This window comes from Ceratotherium simum, chromosome 31 (assembly GCF_057802395.1).
Source record: "Ceratotherium simum simum isolate JZ-2026a chromosome 31, ASM5780239v1, whole genome shotgun sequence".
NCBI classification, from domain to species: Eukaryota; Metazoa; Chordata; class Mammalia; order Perissodactyla; family Rhinocerotidae; genus Ceratotherium; species Ceratotherium simum.
Genome location: NC_141930.1, coordinates 5,632,177 through 5,651,531, shown reverse-complemented (window position 1 = coordinate 5,651,531; position 19,355 = coordinate 5,632,177). Strand labels below are relative to the sequence as shown.

General features: G+C 36.1%; 1 long non-coding RNA gene across 1 annotated transcript in view; it reads left to right on the top strand.

The window, feature by feature from the left end:
* Positions 1-323: 323 nt before the first annotated feature.
* Positions 324-19,355, top strand: part of LOC147913006 (uncharacterized) — a 36,231-nt gene continuing 17,199 nt past the window's right edge. The window contains exon 1 of the long non-coding RNA XR_015549270.1: positions 324-399. This is a non-coding gene — a long non-coding RNA (uncharacterized LOC147913006). The remainder of the gene's footprint in view (positions 400-19,355) is intronic.

The window sequence follows — 19,355 nt, the reverse complement described above, 5'->3', positions numbered from 1 at the left end:
CTCCCGAAGCAGACCTAGTCTCTCCAGGGCGGGAGCCCCACACACTCCGCCACCGCCCCACATTCTCTACCCGCTCCTTGTGCACACCCTGCCCCACTGAAGTCGGCTCAGTTGCCAGGCTGCAGAGAATCCAGTCACCAATCTATGCAGGCCCACAAGTTGCCCAAGGGCTTGTTGTTGGGTGGGGCCAGTCTCTAGGGTGGGCTGCCTGCCTTGGCTGAGCTGGATTAAATTGCTGCTCTAGTGGGTGGGGCAGACCCTTGGTTAGCAGGCCACAGGGAGAACTCCAATGGTGTCTGTGTCAGCACGCCCACACCAGACCACAACAATAGCCGCTGCCAATGTCCCAGTCCCTGGAGAGGTCTCACCTCTCACCGAGATGCACTCAGGGCCTATTAGGTGAGTCTCTTTTCACAAAAGCACTGTGCACCTTTCTTTCTGGTGATTTTAGGTTCCTTTCTGAAACGGGTGAGTTTGCGCGTGGGCCCTTTAAGAGCCCGTTTTAATTTCTTAGTGAACCAGCTTTTCTGGGGGTACTTGCCAATGTTTTAATAGCAGGCAAAGTCAGATATTCTGCCACTCGTCTTGATTGTGCTGGGTCCACAAAATGCCCACAGCGGGGGCGCTCCCCGGCTCAGGGCCCCGCGCCTCCAGGGAGGCTGCGGACCTGTGTGTTGCTCCCGGCGGCCGTGAAGCTGGCGGCTTGTGAAGGCGGCGTTTTTCCTCTCCGGAAGGGAGTCTCTGCCTCTTCCACCTCAGTTAGGATTGTCCTTTGTTGCAGGAGTTCCTCGTATCCAGTTTTCAGTTCTGTCTCAGGGGTAATTTTTCCACGAGTAGTTGTAAATTGTCTGTGTCCACGGGAGGAGGTGAGTTCAGAGTCTGCCTACGCCGCCATCTTGACTTCCTCCCCCTCAATCACTTCTAATAAGGAGCCATAGGTATTTGCTGAATCAGCCTTCTTTATCCGTCTTAATTGTTATTTTCTAAGTTCATGCAAACCTTATCTCGATCTTTGATTGCTGTGCCGATTTCCTAATTGGGCTCCTCGGGACAGTCATGGTCTTATCTAATCTCATCCCCACCCCTAGCCCTAGTGGTTTTTTAAAACATATGCCTTATTCCATTTCTCTCATGATTAAAACCTTTCATTGATTTTCCATTGTTCTTAGGATAGATTTCAAAGTCCTCAATATAGCTTACAATACCCTTCATTCATTGGTCCCTAAAGAACCAGTCATATTGAAGGTTAATGAAAGAACTTCATACCATATCTTACTTCTGGCTTTTGAATTTGTATTTCTCTGTCTGAAAAATGTCCCAGAAAAAATTGTTATAAAATTAAATCCCACTGGAATTAAAAATTCTTTATATTGTAGAAAAGCTTTTCTTTTTGTTATTAGTTCATTATTGGGACAATAATATAGAAAAAGGAGAATTTTAGTTCATATAGTTTCCTTTAAATGGTTTAGTTTGTTTTGTATTATAAAAGAATAATCTTATTACAGTGACACAATAAGCATCAAAAGTGCTAAAGCACTTCTGAAAAGATGGAATAAATATGTTTTCCCTATTCCTTCCACCACGTAGAGCTGAAAACCCTCTACATGATACATAAAATGAATGTAAAACGACCATGTAAAGTGGAGAGAAGACAGAAAGGCTAGTGTCATGGAATTTGAGGGATGACAAAGTGGTGAATTCCATAGTATTACTGACTGAATGTGGTCACCCCAAAATTATTATGTTGAAGCTTTAACCCCCAAAGTGATGGTATTTGGAGATGGGGTCTTTGGGAGGTAATTAGGTTTAGATGAAGTTATCAAGTTCATGATGGGATTATTGCCCTTCTAAGAAGAGACACTAGAGAGCTTGCTCTCTCTCTCTCTTCTTCGTGTGAGGACACAGCAATAAAGCAGCCAACCGTAAGCCAGGAAGAGACTCCTTGCAAGAACCTGATCATCCTAGCTCTCTAATCTTGAACTCCCAGCCTCCAGAACTGTGGCAAAATAAATTTCTGTTGTTTAAGGTACTCAGTCAATGGTATTTTGTTATGGCAGCCTGAGCTGACTAATACAATGCCAATTCTACTGAAATTGATATGTGGCTTTAACTCAATTTCTATCAAAATCCTAGGAAGCATTTTGTAGATCTAGAAAAGATCACATTATTGTTTTTGGAGGAAGATTGGCTTGCGCTAACATCTGTGGCCAATCTTTCTCTTTTTTTTTTTTCTTTTTTCTCCCCAAATCCCCAGTACATAGTTGTGTATCATAGTTGTAGAGTTGTAGCTCCTCTATGCGGCATGCTGCCTCAGTATGGCTTGATGAGCAGTGAGTAGGTCCATACCCAGGATCTGTAACCATGAACCCTGGGCTGCCAAAGGGAAATGCTCAAACTTAACTCCTACACCACTGGGCTGGCCCTGAAAAGATCATTTTTAAATGTATTTAAAAGTTACAGGAACTAAAGTAAGTAAAGCACATTTTTTAAAAAAATAATGATTTCAAGAACTATTATATAACTGTAATAATTAAGACTATGTGGTATTGGCAAAGTGATAGACATATAAATCAATGAAATAAAAAAAATAACCCAGATGTAGCCCCACACAAGTATGATCAACAGATTTTTGACAAAGGTGAAAAGGCAAATCAATGGAGGAATGGTAGCACCTTTTCAACAAATGGTGCTGCTCTCATTGGATATTTATCATCAAAAATAAATAAATGACCTCAAACTGAACATCACATTGTCTGAAAAATTAACGAAAAATGTATCATAGATTTCCATTTAAAATGTAAAGCTAGTAAACTTTTATTAAAAAAAAAGGCAGAAATCAGTGACTTTCACTAAAACCACAATCCATAAAAGAAAAATACATTAATAAATTGAATTTCATCAAAATTAAAAACTTTGCTCTGCAAAAGATCCTGTTAAGAAGACGAGAAGACAAGCTACAGACTGGGAGAAAATATTTGAAAACCACTTATCTGAAAAGCACATAAACAACTGAGATCTTCACTACATAAAAAACTCCAAAATTCAATAATAAAACAATGCAATTTGAATAATGGGCAGAAGATATAAAGAGGAAATATAGATAGCAAATAAGCACACGAAAAGATGATAAACAACTAATATCCATCGGGGAGATTCACATTTATACCACCAAGAGATAGATACTCACTTATGAAAAAGCTAAAGTAAAAAATATATACATACATATATTTTACCAAATGCTGCAAGAATGTGGAGAAACTGGATCTTTGGAAGACTGCTGGTAGAAATGTAAAAAAGTATAGCCACCCTGGAAAATAGTTTGGCAGTTTCTTAAAAAAAAAAAAAAACAGAAAAACAAATAAATGCCATACGACCCAGCTACCACATTCCTAGGCTTTTATCTCAGAGAAATGAAAGCAAGTCCACACAAAAACCTTTACATGATGGTTCATAACAATTTTATTTGTAATAGCCCCAAACTGCAAACAGTCAAAATATCCTATAATGCATAAATTGTTTAAAACACTGTGGTATATACATACCATGCAATACTATTTGGCAATAAAAAGGAATGAACTGTTGGTACACACTACAACTTGCATGTGTCTGAAGGGCATCATGCTGCGTGAAAATGACAATCTCAAGAGTTCAGATACAAAATGAATCTGTTTATATAATGTTCTTAAAATGACAAAATTATAGAGATTGAGAACACATTAGTGGTTGTTAGGAGTTGTGATGGTGTGGGACAAGGAGTGGATATGACTACAAAGGTGTAGCAGGAGGGAGACCTTTGTTGTGATGGTAGAGTTCAATGTCTCATTTGTGGTAGGGGTTACACAAAGGTATGCGTGAGATAAATTTACATGGAACTCTACACACACACACATTGAACCCATGTCAATTTCTTGGTCTTTATATTGTGCTATTGTTATATAAGAAGTAAACGCTGGGAGAGACTAACTAAAGGTTACCCAGGACTTCTCTGTACTATCTTTGCAACTTCATGTGAATCTATAATTACTTCAAAATAATTATTTTTAATAATTTTTTATTTATTTATTTTTTTCCCCCAAAGCCCCAGTAGATAGTTGTATGTCATAGTTGCACATTCTTCTAGTTGCTGTACGTGGGACGCGGTCTCAGCATGGCCGGAGAAACGGTGCATCAGTGCGAACCCAGGATCCGAACCCAGGCCGCCAGCAGTGGAGTACACGCACTTAACCGCTAAGCTGTGGGGCCGGCCCCAAAATAATTTTTAAATGCAAAAAGTGCTAAGACAGAGAGGGTCAAAGGCAATAACAAACATAGTTTAGGTATTTTTGAGTGGTAGCATGACAATACTCCCTTAAAATATTTTCTATTTCAAGGTACTTCCAAAATCAATTAGTTCCATAGCTTCACTTACTCATTTTTAGTACTTTTTTATTCATAAAGTGAATTACTTTGGTAAAATGTACAATGATGCTGACTGCTGTGAATAACTACTAACTTGTTGAAAATATCTTCTACTGACTAGCAGGACATCTTCATGCAACTAAAAGATTTCCATTTCTGTTGAACCAAAAGAAGTGAGCTGTCTTCTAGGGTGCATCAACTCACATGTCCTGTGATCAGCTCAACAAATTATGGACCTACTAGAATAAGTGTAAGAGAAACAGGGAGAGACAAGCAGTTGTTATAGCTAAACTGCTAAATAGTGAAAGATATTTACATACAACAGCATATTCTTCAAAATGATTAAGTCAGGGCAGGAGCATATTGACAACAAGAAAATGTTGGTGAACCATTAGTTTATTCATTTAGTCTGACCAAAAAGTAGTTAAAATAAGTAGACCACAAATATATAGTATATTGAAAATGTGCTTACAATTTAAAATAGTATTTTGCAAAGTTATATTATCTTCTAAAAAAATTTTGTTTGTTTTCGGTTAGCAATGCTCATTAGAATTCTGTAGGGTTTTTTAGGCATGAAAACCAAATGAAATTCTTATCATAGGCACAGCTTATTAGAATTAAAATGCTATAGCAAGTGACATTATTTTTAGAAGAAAAGTATTTTTAAAGTTCTCTCAGGAGAAAAGAAAGTCTTCCAAACTTTGACTTCGATAATGCTCTTTAATGGATTCTCACATAAAATTGAACGTTTGAAACATTTCCAGTTATAATCTTTAATTCATTAAATAGAAAGGGAAAAACATAAAATGTTTTACCCTTATTTTAAAGGTGTGGTATGTACAGTGACTGATTCCCTTGTTACACATACATGCGTCTTCTCCCTGCACACTTGTCATTTTAAATGAATTAAACCATGTTACAGCGTTGTTAGCCCAGTTTGCAGAATTTTTTTGATTCTGTTATTTTACTGCGTCAATAACTTCAAAAATGATACATAAAAATTTTGCTATATGAATCATATCTAAATTCATCTAAATACATGTTTCTGGATTATTTATGTAATATACAGGCAATAATAATAAATATGAAAAATTAATTTTTAGGACAGTTCGCTCTCCCTCCAATATTTATTTTTGCCTCTAAAGTACTTTTTCCTTAAGAGCTTTGACCTGTTGCTTCACTTACTATATAAGAATATTATATGCATGAAATTTGCTTTAGAATGTTATGTGACTTTCCACGCTATCAAGTTCTTCCTCCATTACTGTCAAGAAGGCAGGCACTAAATTTGTTCCTCAAAGAGTATTATATAATCATCTGTTGTCATTAACAGATGACAATGGACATTAAAATGCATTTTGAAACAGAAATCTGATCATGGTACTTTCCTACTGAAAACATGTACTATCTTTATCTTTCCATTGTTTTAATATAATATTCTAAATTTCAGGCCTTTCATGATCTAGCTTCCACTCATCCTAGGACAGACTAGACTACAGAAATGAAAAATTAGAAACCTCTAGGCCAGCCATTACTATGGAATTGTGCTGGGACTTACAGTTGAAGAGAAGCAAAAAGGAAGACAGAGAAAGCGTATCGAACAACAGATTAAAAAACTTTTCCCTGAATTTAGCTCAGATAGGATATATGTTAGGTTCCCCAGATATTTCTAACTATAAAAATATCCTAAGACTCTTCAACCAAGATATTTTTCCTGTGTCCTTGGACCCAAGGAAGCTACAATTACTTAAGTAAGGCTATGCCTGCCATCATTTAACTGTGAACTGCATATTGTCTGGAATATTTTCCTGAACGATATGTCTATTTAATTGCTGATCCAGACACTAACAAGGGCAGACCCCTTGAAATCATATTTTTATACATTAAAATTGAAAATAAAAACTCCTTTTATGTGTGCTGTATTAGGAAATATTTTATGAAACAAGATACACATAAGTCGTGTTTAAGCTTTGTTCCAAAACCTGTCCCTGATCTCCCTTGTGTCTTTCTAATACAATCCTTTATTTTTCTCAAGTTAATTTGAAGTAAAATGTAGTTACTTATAATCAAAATCATTTTAACTAACAAATTGGTAAAACCGAAGGGTAACTTTGATAGAATAATTTAAAATAATCCAATTTTTAAAATTAAACCAGAATCTGACTGTTTCTCCAAATGCCTCAAAGTGATACCTCCTTAGATCATTTCCTTGATATCATGAGCGTCATCATACTGCTTGAGCAAAACCTGGAGACGCGAGAAAGGAAGAAGTGGCTACACAATGAGGTGGATGACTTGAACGCATGACTCACAGATTCCGATTCACCGCATTAAATTCACACCTGTATATACGCAATTTGTTGTCAACAAATAAAGCGGAGAGACTTATTTTGAATCACAAATGGTGATAAATGTAATTGCTATTATACTGCTTGGCAATTAGCCCTCGATAGGTAAGCAGCTCATGGAAGTGACAGCAATTATTATTACCGTCGTACAGTCAAACTGCATTTTAGTTCCTCAGGCTTTAACTTGTTAGCTCCCTGTATCTATAATCAGCATGAATGTTAAGTTTCCTCTTATTAGAGGAATATTCTGAGAAAAACATCAAAGAATAAATTTAGATTTCTAACAGCAATGGCTACCTATCTCCAGTTCTTCTCGCTTTACAGCATAAGGATTCTTGCACATTGCCTAATAGCTCACGGCCTGTGTGATCCTCTTTGAAACCTACTGTTTCTGATACTCCCTCTCTCCTTGCTCCCTATTTGAGGATGTGTAGATATAGAAATTTTTGAAGAGAGTTACTGTTTGTTCTTCAGTTTCCCATGTTCCCAGGGTGTCTTTTGAGGCAGTATAAATATGCTGGCTGTAGAATTATGGATAATTTGCCTGTGTGTTTTGGCAATCCTGAAGGTTGGAGGTGGGATGGAGACCTGGTCACTGGAAGGATATGACATTTTTGCATAGTACGAGTGAATGAAAGATCATTAGTGGCTGATCAAATGAGAGAAAAGCAAGTGAAAATGATTCTGAAGATCAGGCATCTGGATTTTGGTGACAAATGGATGGACAGGGACACATTATATTCAAAAGTGAAGACAGGGACAGAGGGTGGACTTAACAAGAAAGTAAATGACACTGTTTTTTTTTTTTCCCCCTGAATTTCCACCATTCTGAAGCAAGATATATTACAACATAATCAGTGGCTTTAAGGGAATCAGAATCTATCTGCCATAACCGGAATTCACGCATGTATCAGTAAGATTTTATGCTATAATAAACCATCCAAACCATGTGTTTAGCCTACAATTTGCAGATCAGCAATTTGGATCACATGCGCTGTCCTTCCAGTCTGGGCCAGTTGGCTCATGAATCTGCAAGTATGTGGTGTTGGCTTATGAAGGGTTTGGCTTGAGCGGGTATAGAACAGGGCCTCTCTCCATGTTGTCTCTCATCCTCCTGGAAGGTAACCCAGGCTTGTATATATAGTGGCAACATTTCAAAAGCCTCAAGAGAAAACAAGCCTTGATGTGCAACTACTTTTCAAGATTCTGCTTTTGTCATGTTTGCTGCTACACCATTGGCCAAAGCAAGGCATGAAGCCAGCCTGAATTTGAAGGATGGAAAAAGACTCTACCTTTTGATGAGAGGAAACTCAATTGCTAGTGTGGATACATAGAGGAGAAAGTTTTGTGGCCAATTTTGCAATCTACTGCATCCCCATATTGCCTATCTCATATTATACAATCATAATAAAGATATCTGGTTAAATTTGGGTGAGGAATTAAATTTGACCTACTCTCTCCCTCTGAATGCTATGCATAAAGCCAAAACTTCCTTTTCGGAAAGGTCAATGTTATATGAATATTACTTCACAAGTGCTTAGAAGTTAGATTAGTGCTAGAAAATTTTTTTCACTTGCTTACTTCTTTATCAAAAGTTGAATCATTTCAATCCATAATTAGATAAAATGATGAACACAAAATAAAATAGGAGTAAATGAAAGAGGGAGAGTCAATATCTTCAATATATCATAAAATTAATTAACATTTTTAGCGCAGTTACAAGCAAAATTATAATAGCTTGGAAAACTGCTTAGAGTCATCAGGAAAAGAACTTGTAAGTACATTATAGAGGCACTTTTGAAAACAGAAAATGAAAGTTAGTTCCCAGACAGGTTTCCCATTCTGTGGAGGGACATAAAAGGAGGGAAAAAAAGATACATCATACAAGACAGAAAAAATTCCCTTAAACTATGCACTTATTTTATTACAAATGTTAAGCTAACTGTGCATCTAAGCAAACAAATTCCCTGCTTTTCCTCATGTACTCATGATCCCAGGACACTGAGGCAAAGAGTTCATTTTTGTTTTTATCATGTTCAAAATAATGGCCCTGATCTAGTCCAATGCTGTAAATCAGAAATCTTATATACAAAGAAGAAATAGGAATCAGTTCCAAAGCCAGAATATCAGCAATACATTAGAAATATGTTGTATCTTTTAAATCCAAAACAGTCTTCAAACTAGTGAGAGTAAAAGGAAGTGAAAACATGTAATTTGACTATTTGCAATAGACTTAAGCACTTTTGTTGATTGAAAAGAGTGCATTACTCATTCTAAAAAATGTTTGCTTATGTTTTAATTCTGTTAACTGCAGATGGCCTGTATGAACTAAACTTTGGAAAAATCAGCCGAGACTGTGACTCACAAATATTTACCCCCATGGCTTTGTTTTCTCCAGATATCATCCTTTATTACACTGGTTTTGATGAAAATTTGTTTAGACATTTTTAGACAATTTTTTTAGACAGGATTTTGGGAGAAAGATATGACTGTTTTGCTACTCAAGGGGAAAATTCTTTTTTCTGGGAAAAAAATTACTCTTGAAGAATAAATAGAAGGCCCTAGAAGTCATTTGCATCTTATTGATAGTGACTTTAAGTTGCATTGATTTATTTCTTGAACCTATGTCTCTACAACTGGCTGAATTAAGTGTATCTCTACTCATTGGAAATAGTCATATTATTAAAGTAAAATGTCTGTCTAATCTCAGAACCAAATGGCAAGTAAATTACACAGTGTACCTGGCATAGCTGATACCATTTCTGTTGCAATGGGAAACACTAAGGCACTGGGGAGCCAAAAAATCCGCAGAAGTTTCCTACCAGATTGATTGGTCCTGTCCCTTATCCTACTCAATATAGGTCTGCTTGAGATGCCAATCTAAAAGCAGATCTGGTGATAGTCTATATCTTTTTAAATATCATTACAAAAGTCTTCCAGAAGTTTGTTAAATAAGTATTTCTCAAAGTATGAGACAATACATTGGTGTTATTGGATGTTACATGGAAAATAAGCCTACTGTTGTCATATATTTGAGGATCAATTTTTACTGAAAAATTTCTCAGTAAAAATGATTTAATGGATAATATATATGTTGAGATAGGAAAATTGCAGTCAAAACTCTCAAAGTCTTCATGTTTTGCTCCTCTCCCCACCATCCCAAACCATGCAGTACTTCTAGACACAAAGACATGGTTTGACAAAAGACCTTTGGAATTTACCATTTGTAAAATCTACGGCTAAATGACAATCTGGGAAACTGTGGTGTGTCAATTAGTATAGCCTATTGTCAAAAATAAAAAGACATGAAAATAAGATTCGGCTATATCGACACTGTCCAATAGAACTTTTACTAAGGATGGAAATGTCATACACCTGTGCTTCTCCAATACAGCAGCCAGTAGTCACAGGTGCCTATTAAGCACTTGAAATGTGACTATTGTGACTGAGGAACTAATTTTTAAATTTTATTATTTTAAATTAATTTGAATTTAAAAAGCTACATGAGAGTAGTAGCTACCTATGTGTCTAGTGACTACTTGGTCAAAATATTTTAATTTGAACAAGAATTTTTATTCTACTAAAGATACTAAGCATATAATTATGAAGAAAAAGATTGTTGAAAATTATAATGACATGCACTGAATTCATAGAATCCACCAACTGCAAGCATCGATATGAAACCACACATTTTTTTTCTACTCAGACTCTATTAAAATATTGCTATATAATTTTATAGAAAAAATAAACAAAAATTATCTTTACATTTCACTTTAAGTATTTTACTACTTTAATTACTCATTAAATAAATACATAATTATTTAAAATAATCATGTATATATGCCATTTGAGCCAACTTACATCCTAAGTTTTTTAGGGAAGCAATGTTTTTTGAACTTATTTGTATTCCCACACACCAGCATAAAGCTTTACATTTAGTTAGTACTCTATTATGATTTTTCTCTTAATTTGATGTCCATCAGGACACAAAGTCTTTCAGAAAATCTATGTTGGCATTTGGCAGTGATTTCTGCAGGAATAAGAAATTAGGTGGAAATCATTAATAATATTGGAAAAACAACAGCTGTCACTGTTTGTGTACACTTCCAACAGCAAGATTAGGAATCTCCACAGTTATCGGATAAACTCAGTTTCAATCCATTAAATGTCCACTAACATTGCAAGAATCCTCGTTAACATCCAAATAAAGAGTTCAATGAATTATTTTTTCTGCTAAAACATTTTATATATGTATCTATAAAATTTATACATAGCAAGTTACTTTAATATAAAAATGTATTACTAAGCAACTGTATTGTTCATAATATCTTCATGAATTAGTGAACATTATTTGATGCTTATAATTCCTTTTCTTTTATACTGTTAAAAATAAAAATGCCAGTCTTGAAATTAGCATATCCATTTTTGAGGCAGTAGAGTATGTAGAGTGTTAGAATTTTGTTTCATCAGCAGCCAACCGGAGACACCTAAGACCTATAGACATTGGTCTCTGTCTATAACCTCAAAGTTACTGCTAAGAATCAACTGAGCTTTTCATTCACTCCTCTTTTCAATCTTCTCCTAAAATATAGGCCCCTCTACCTGGCCAAACATTTACCAAGCTATTCCTCCACCATAGACTGATTTCTTGTCCCTGACGTAGGGATCTACCCCTCCCTTTCCTTTCAAAGCTTTACAAAGTGCCTTCTAAAACTGCAGTTCCGTAGCTAGCTACTTTCCTATGATTTCACCTTTTCTCTCAGTGTACTCTTCACCTCTTTTCCATAATTAATACCTATCTCTTCCCTAAATATATCACTTCCCTGCTCTCAATTAAGTGTTTGGTTTCCTCTCACACTCTGTGAATTTCTCGGTCACGAGACGGAGTTTGTGTCGTGTATCCTCAATTCTCTCAACTAATGATTCTAACCTCTTACTTTCCAGTATGTTACAGGAAAAAAGAGTTTTGAGGACCATGCCAACCGGATTCCCCTTTTTGGGCTCTGTATTTTGTTCTCAGGCTTCATGTCAAGTCCCGCCTTCATTGGGGAAGACACTGAGATCAATGTGGATGAATGATGAATCTCCCTGTCTTCTCCTTCCCAGGACTTGTCCTTCCACCATAGCTCTCTGTTAGCCTCTTGGTGCTCTATTATAATGTTGAGCCTTATCACCCAGGACTGCTCTTCTCCTACATCATGAATTCAAGCACCCCACAGTGTGTTCTTTGTTCAGTTAGTTTATACAACTATCTCTATGGTAACTGCTCTTTGAACTCATAGGATTCTCCAATCTATTGAGCTTTCTGTATTTCTTTCATTTTATCAGCATTCTCTTTATTTACTTACCTCATTATCTAGATTACAAGTACCATTATTATAATAACACTCTTGCCAATACCTAAAATTCCTTATTCTTCTGCCATTTGATGTTACTATTTTAGCAAAATATAAACCTAGGCAAACTCTCTATTTTCTTTCTTCATGCTTATACCCAAATACCTTAGCACACTCCACAGGAGGATAAATGGGCTCCACTATTGAGTCAAGATTTCCAGCTTCATATCAGATCTTAAGTACTAATAAATATTCCTACATTTTTTTCCAGCAGTTTCAATTCAATCCTGAGATATATTGACCTCTCACTTCACAGAGAAATGGGATTTTTTTCATCTTCCTGCACCAGATACACACAACTTAACTATATCTGTACCCAGTGTACTTATACTCTGCTTAAAATAGTGTCATTTTCCCTGCCTTTACTTCCTCTAATAAAATTTTGGATTCCATCTCCTCCAGCCTTTTAAGCAATCTAAATGATCTATTTTTCTTTCTCTCTCCTTCCTATTGGCCCATGCATATTCTCCTTCAGCTACTGCTAGATCTATTAGACACCAGGCCAAGAAAACCATTTCAAAATAGATAACTATAGCCACAGGTTTTATTTCCTCAACTCCCACTTGGTCTGCCAGCCATTCTAATTACATTTCCACTTCCATTTCTCTAACCAGACAGTCATTGCTAATAACTAAAAGCTTCCATGAAAGTTAATTTGACATTTTTGGTTCTCATATTTACTTAGTCTTTGAAAACGATTCCATACTGTTGTGCACTTACTGTGTTTACCCTTCTATTGCCTTGGTGTCCATGACACAGCCCTCCTGTCTTCAGCCTAACACTTTGTTTCCTCTCAGTCCCCTTTCAGCATCATCTCCCTCTAATTTTTGTGTAAATTGTTGTCTTAGCCTTAGGACTTTTTTCTTCTCACTCCGTATTTTCTCCTTAACTACTTTCACCCGTGTACATGATGTCATGTATTGCCATATGAAGATGACTTTCATGTTTATATTTTCAGCTTAATTTATTCTATGATGTACAGACTTTTACAACTACATTCTTAGGTAACATTTTGTAGGATGACTGAACAACCTTTTGTTATCAATAAGTCCCCAGAAAAAATCATATTTCTTCCAAAACATAAATTTTTGCTTGTGTTTTGCAGTCCTATGAATGCGACCATCATCCATCTAATCATGCAAGACAAAGAGTAAGAAGTCATTCTTGATACCATGTGTACTCACTACTCTCCATTTTCAGTCTCTGACAGTTTTACCTCTAATTCATTCACTTCTTTGCATTTTCTCTGACGTAACCTTGTTTTAAAATGGCATCACCATTTTTCCGTATAGATTCCAATAACTTCATTTTCCTATATTAAGACATGCTTCCCTTCAATCTTTTTGTCATGGAACATGCATGCAGACTAATGTTTTTTTGTGTGTGTGTGTGAGGAAGATTACCCCTGAGCTAAAGTCTGTTGCTAATCCTCCTCTTTTTGCTGAGGAAGATTGGCCCTGGGCTAATATCTGTGCCCATCTTCCTCTATTTTATATGTGGGATGCCACCACAGCATGGCTTGATAAATGGTGCATAAGTCCACAACCAGGATCCAAACCTGCAAACCCCCAGCTGCTGAAGCAGAACACGCAAACTTAACCACTGTGCCACTGGGATGGCCCAGATTAATTTTTGAAATTGCAAATCTGATCATGTTACCTGTTTTAAGAATTCAGTGGTTTCCAGCCATAAAGTGAGCCACATATTTAAAATTATCTACAAGTCATGCAGAATCTGGCTGTTACCTTCTTACCTAGGGTTACTTTATAGTGTCAGGTTTCTAAACAGACTCTATAACCCATTGTAAATCATGCTCTAGAGGAACGGTTAACATTATATTTGTCCTAACTGGTGTGTTTTCCAAACAAAGAGTACATGTATTCTGAGAGTATCTTGCCTAGCACTGGGGTTGGGAAATGGAGGGATAAGTGATTGGTGTCACTTCCTTCTCTAACAAAACTCTGTTAACTGGCCTCTTCCTTTTTCAGGAAGCTTGGAGTTGAATGCCAAGTTTGACAATGTAGATGGGCTAGAGGGGAGTTGGGGGTCAGTGAGACAATCTCCAAAAGAACATACATATATATAAATATATATATATATTTATATATATTATAACATACATAATATTAGATTATATATCTCATATATATGAGATTATTGTTATGCTGAAATGAAATGATGAGCTATATATGTCTAACAGAGAGTTTATGAAGTGTTAAGTACGATATAATAAATAAACTTGTCTCTCTTTTTAAACTTTTAAATGTATACCCTGAGCCCTAATTAAACTTTGCTTAAATCTGAAAAATGACTGGAAAATGTAGTTTTACAGAAGGCAGTTTCCAATTCCGAAAGACATTGGAAACTACGCCAAGTGAGGGGATTCCATTATGATCTAGATCTGACCCTTAGGTTTGTAAGCTCTGGCACTAATTTTTTGACTAAAACAAAACCCAGGTTAAATCCAGCTATAACCCTATTCCATGCCACAAGTGTCCAGGTAAATGTGGCTGGAGAAGAATGTGTTAACTACACTTTTGTGTGACTTTTACATTCATGCCACTAACCTTAAATGAGAGTGAGCTTCTAATCCTGCCCAGAAGCATTTTAATATACATCTGGGACAACCCTCTGCTACATTCCTTATCTTCTCACTACTACTCAAATTCCTAACACCCCTCCCTATCTTCAGTCATACCTGAGGACTTTGTTTTCTATTCCTCTAAGAAAGATGGAAGCAATAAGAAAACTTACTCCTCAGGCCATCATCACTGAGCATCATTTTCGACACGTACTCTCCTCTTAGCTCATTGCTGTATAAATGGCCTCAACTCCAAGTTGACCATTAAGTCCAAGCCTTTGTGCATTGGATTCTGTCTACTCTCATCTACTCAAGAATGCTGCTCCAAAAATTTTCTATTTCCCCTGCATCCTCCTTGATTCATTTGTTGTTCTCAGTTTGGCACACTTATTTGCAAATTCTATGAAAATATACATTCAGATTACATCCAAAATTCAGCCACTGCTCACCACCACTATGGCCACCATCCTGGTGTAATCTACCATCGTGTCTCATCTTGGTGATAGAAACACACCCTTTGCTTGTATCCCTGCTTCAGGTCTCATCAGTCTAATCTCAAAATAGCAGCCAGAGTGATTCTTTTAAAATGTAAGTCAGATCATGTTAAACCTTTTGGCAAAATCCTATAATGATTCTCTAACGCACTCAAAGTCAGAATCATCACAGTGGCTGATAATGCCCAGCATTATTTGTTTCCTTGTTAACTCTCCAAATTCGTATCCCATTATTCATATTCTCCCAGTACATTTTCCTTAATCATTAGCCTCTCCGCTGTTTCTGAAACATGCCAAGAATGCTTTCACCTCCAGGGCATTTAATTTGCTATTTCCTCTTTCTATAAATCCCTTAGCTCACATTCTTACTTCCTTCAGGTCTTTACACATATGCTACTTTCTTCATGAGACCTTCCATGCACTTCTCTTTAAAATTGCAGCCGCTACTCCTAATACTCAATATCCCTTTCCCCACTTAAGTTTTCCCCATAGCAGTCATCGTCGTCTACTGTAGTCTATATTTTACTTGTTCTTATATTGCCCATCTTCTTTCACTGGAACGCAAACTCTAGGAAAACAGAGATTAGCTTTTCCTTTTGTTTACCACTGAGTCTGTAGGACCTAGAATAATGCTGGGCACATAGGAGGTACTCAATAAGAGCACGTTAAATGAAAATATGCATTTATTAATTTCTGTATTTAAAATATCTCTAGTCAAGATACAAAATTCAGCCAAAAGTTACTTACTCTTTAGTAGATCCCATCTTTTAAATTCTCCTGAAATAGGATAAGAACCTTTACTTTCTACATTCTAATTCAAATGCAGCCTAAAATAAGAGCTGTCCTGGGAACTATAATTCTTGGCCGTGGATATGACATTTGAACCTCAACTCTTCCCTCCAAACTAACCAGGAAAAAATTCCTCACACCCTTCTCACAATACGCTTTCTTATTTGAAGTCTCAGATGACAAACTAGACATGAAAATATTATGCTTGGCTTTTGTCTCTAGGTATGCTCCTCCAGGCCAGACTAAGACATACCAGTTGTGAAGGTAGCTACAGCTGTATTTGTTTTAGAGAAAATTAGTTTTCCATCTGGCATTTGAGGGAGTGTATTACATTTGCTGTAGGGAGAAAACAGAGAAACTATCACAATTGTGTAACCAAGCAAATTCTTCCAATGTGCACAGTGTAGAAATGACATATAGCACTACTATAGCGCCTTAGCAGTTAAAGTGATAAATGGGTAAACTAACTCTGTTTATATGTGCAAAGATCTGTGCAGAAAAATCTCAGTAAACAACTACTACTTGGCAGCCTGATTCATTTTGCATTAATTTACTATGCTTATCAATTGGATGATTCCTGAATTCAGTTTGAAAACCAATTTAACACGCATGAATTTATAATGAACAACTTAAAATGATAAGATGCTTACCTATTTAGGTGGAAGTAAGAGCTCTAGGAAATTAAAGGCATAAATTCTAATCACATCTTTCAAGAATAAAATGCAATATGGCTTGCAAAGTCATTAAGCCACACATATGTAAATGCACCACCAAATGTATGCAACAAGGCTGTGATACTCATGATACTCTCGTTAAAAATAAAGCTGTTAATAATTGCTTATGAAAAATGTATCTAGGAGAGAATAGTAATAATGTTATTAAAGTTATAGAGAAACACTTGTAAGAGGAAAAGGCCAGATAACAAAGGCTGTCAGTGTTGGCAGATGAAACATTATTATATGCTGCAATAGGTTTATCTTTCCTGCCTGTTCCATCGTGTGGCATTTTAATAACTCACTACCAAGAGGAAGGTTACTACGTATATCTTCAGTCAGATGTCTCATAATAATTAGAACAGTAAGTGTGCAGTCTAATGCTAAATCTAGCTTGTTCCAGCTGATATTTCAAAACAAGGTTCTTAGACATCCCCAAATGGAGGCAAACAAGAAAAGGTAATACATCCATAACCATCACTTTTGTTTGAATGATCATGGTACACATCAGAACCATTAGATAGGAAGACAAACAAGAAAATTTCAATCTAGGAGCTCTGCTTTTGGTATTGCTCAAAATTCAGCTTTCAATTCTGAATTACACAGCCAATAATGCTTTGAAGGATTGTCACACAAATCCTAAAGCTATGAAGCAAAGAGTAGAAAAACAGAAGTAGAAGACAGTGGTAAACTACCATAAGAAAAAGGATCATTGTGTTCATTTCCCTACTATTCATTCATTTAGAGGTTATTGTTCTAGTACTTTCTATTAGGGTAAATCTGAACTCTTCACCTAAAGTAAACTTTTATGGACCTTCTTTCTGAAGTTAGTTCTCAGTATTTAGGGAGTAACCTGAAAAGAAGAGATTTGAAAATGCCTAGTAATAAAATAAAAGCCCAAATCAAAAAAATAACCAAAAGTGATGTGTGATTTGGTGTTTTCATATAAAGACATTAATGCAACAGTGCCAGAACTACAGTTTGGCTGTCATGCATTTCAAACAGTAAATAATCACATGATCCCAAATTTAATAAATATACTCAAACTTAGAGAGGTCAGTGAGGGAATACTGTAGATGCTGGGGCAAACCTGTGTAAGGTTTCTACTTATTTCGCCAGTAGTATTAAAAAAATTAACATTCACTTCACTATATGGTTGGCAGTTTTGATGTTTTCCAAAACTTCTAAATATTGCCGTATGAAGTGAAAAGATCACCCAAAGAATCAATAGCATGTGTTTCCATTTGGTTCAAAATTGCAAAATAGGACAAGATCAGGATCCTCTTGTCAGATTATTAGAAAGTTAATAAGTGGAAAATTAGACTTTAAAATTTTAATAAAATTTATCACATTGATTTTAATGAGGAAGGCATTCCATAATCTTAACAAATTTTTTTTAATTCTTTGAATTTCATTAAAAAATGTCCTCACTTATTCAGTAGCATAATTCAATAGTTTGAAGATGATTTATCTTTATTTTTAGTGAAAAGAAAATGCTCAAGTCTCGTTTCTCAAAACTGACTATTTAGTTTATACTTTCCTGAAGTCGACAGCCTGTTCTGTCATATCTGGTAACAGCAAACTGTGGAGAGATGTGAAGCCTTTGCTGTGATTTCAAAAGTCTAATTGTGTGAATTATTGCAGATTGCATAAAGACTAAAGAATGCGATTGTCTTGTGATGATGTTTCACAGGAAGAAGGGCGCTCTACGTAGTTAAAAAGTGGTCAGAGTTTCCACAGTTGGATGGTTCCTCTTAAACTCAATATATTAAGAAAAAATTTGCGATTATTCTCTTCCCATTGCAATTAAATATTTCTACCTCATCTGCCTTCTGTCTGCCTCAGAAATCGTTCACTTGCCCAAGAGACAAAAGCCTACTATTTCAACCTGCCATACAAGGTCCCCACGTTCACATCACCTCATTTTGCCTCTGATTTGTCCACTGCCCACTTCTCTTCATTAGCCACTACATCTACTTTTGTTCAGACCATTGGCTCATCATTTCTTCCATAGATGGCTGTAATGGCCCACTAAATGCTATGTCTGCTTTTAATGTCCAGTCAAAGTCATCTTTATAAAGCACAAATATGAGAATGTTCCTATACTAATTAAAAATCTTTAATGGCTCCTCATTCAACATCAGGATAAAATCAGAAGTCCTTAGGATAACACATAAGCAAACATTCACCTGCTCCTTCCTACACCTCTATCCTCATCTGTTAGCAATCCTGCCTAACGCTTTGCCTTCCAGTCATGAGGAATTATTTGCAGTTGACCAAATAACTAGACCCTCTTGACTCTCAGCCTTTATATGTGCTGTTCTCTCTTCTTGGAAGATTCATATTTTCATCTTATTGGTACTTAATCTTTGTAGATCAACAACTTTTCCAAGTAGCAGTTTTGTTGTCCATCCAAAAATGAGTCAGATCCTCTTGGAGAGAGTTTAAATATAGTAACCCATATATGACTTATATTATATTGTAGATGTGTTTTGACTTATCTGGGTTTTTTGCTTAAATTGTTTACTCTTTCACTGAATAATTTTTGTGTTGTTCCATTACCTAGCATGGTATAGTTTCTTAATATCTGTTTATTGAACAATATAGTGTGGCTTCATCCACTAGTATTGGTTACC